Here is a 567-nt window from a genome sequence, read left to right as displayed (position 1 = left end):
GTTTGGGGGTCTAGCTACTGAAGACCCCAACATTCACTTGGCCATATTTCTGGAGGTATGTGCCACAGTGAAGATGAATGGCGTTACTGATGACGCCATCAGATTGCGTCTCTTCCCTTTCTCCTTGAGGGAAAGAGCCAGGAGTTGGTTGCAATCTTTGCAGCCTGGAACAATTACGACATGGGATGAGATGGCAAGAAAGTTTCTGATTAAGTTTTTCCCTCCTTCCAAGTCAGCCCAGTTACGCAGCGATATTGGACAATTTTGACAGTTAGATCAAGAACCATTCTATGAGGCTTGGGAGAGGTTTAAGGAATTATTACGACGTTGCCCACAACATGGTTATCAAAATTGAACGCTCCAACACGAACAATAGTTGATGCTGCTGCAGGGGGTGCTCTATTAGCCAAGACAGCGGATGAAGCCTTCACTTTGATGGAGGAAATGGCCACCAACAGTTATCAGTGGCCTAATGAGAGGTCAGGACCAAGGAAAGTTGCTGGGTTGTATGAAGTTGATCAAATGACAGCCTTGAATGCCCAAATTGCTGCTCTACAAACCCAAATG

General features: G+C 45.9%; 1 non-coding gene across 1 annotated transcript; it reads right to left on the bottom strand.

Moving 5' to 3' along the window:
• Positions 1-241: 241 nt before the first annotated feature.
• Positions 242-345, bottom strand: LOC133792826 (small nucleolar RNA R71). The gene has a single exon (XR_009874298.1). It is a non-coding gene; the product is annotated as a small nucleolar RNA R71 (small nucleolar RNA).
• Between the last annotated feature and the right edge of the window lie 222 nt (positions 346-567).

This window comes from Humulus lupulus, chromosome 7, assembly GCF_963169125.1.
Source record: "Humulus lupulus chromosome 7, drHumLupu1.1, whole genome shotgun sequence".
NCBI classification, from domain to species: Eukaryota; Viridiplantae; Streptophyta; class Magnoliopsida; order Rosales; family Cannabaceae; genus Humulus; species Humulus lupulus.
Note: the sequence above shows the minus strand (reverse complement) of the source record. Positions and strands in the feature narration are given on the sequence as shown.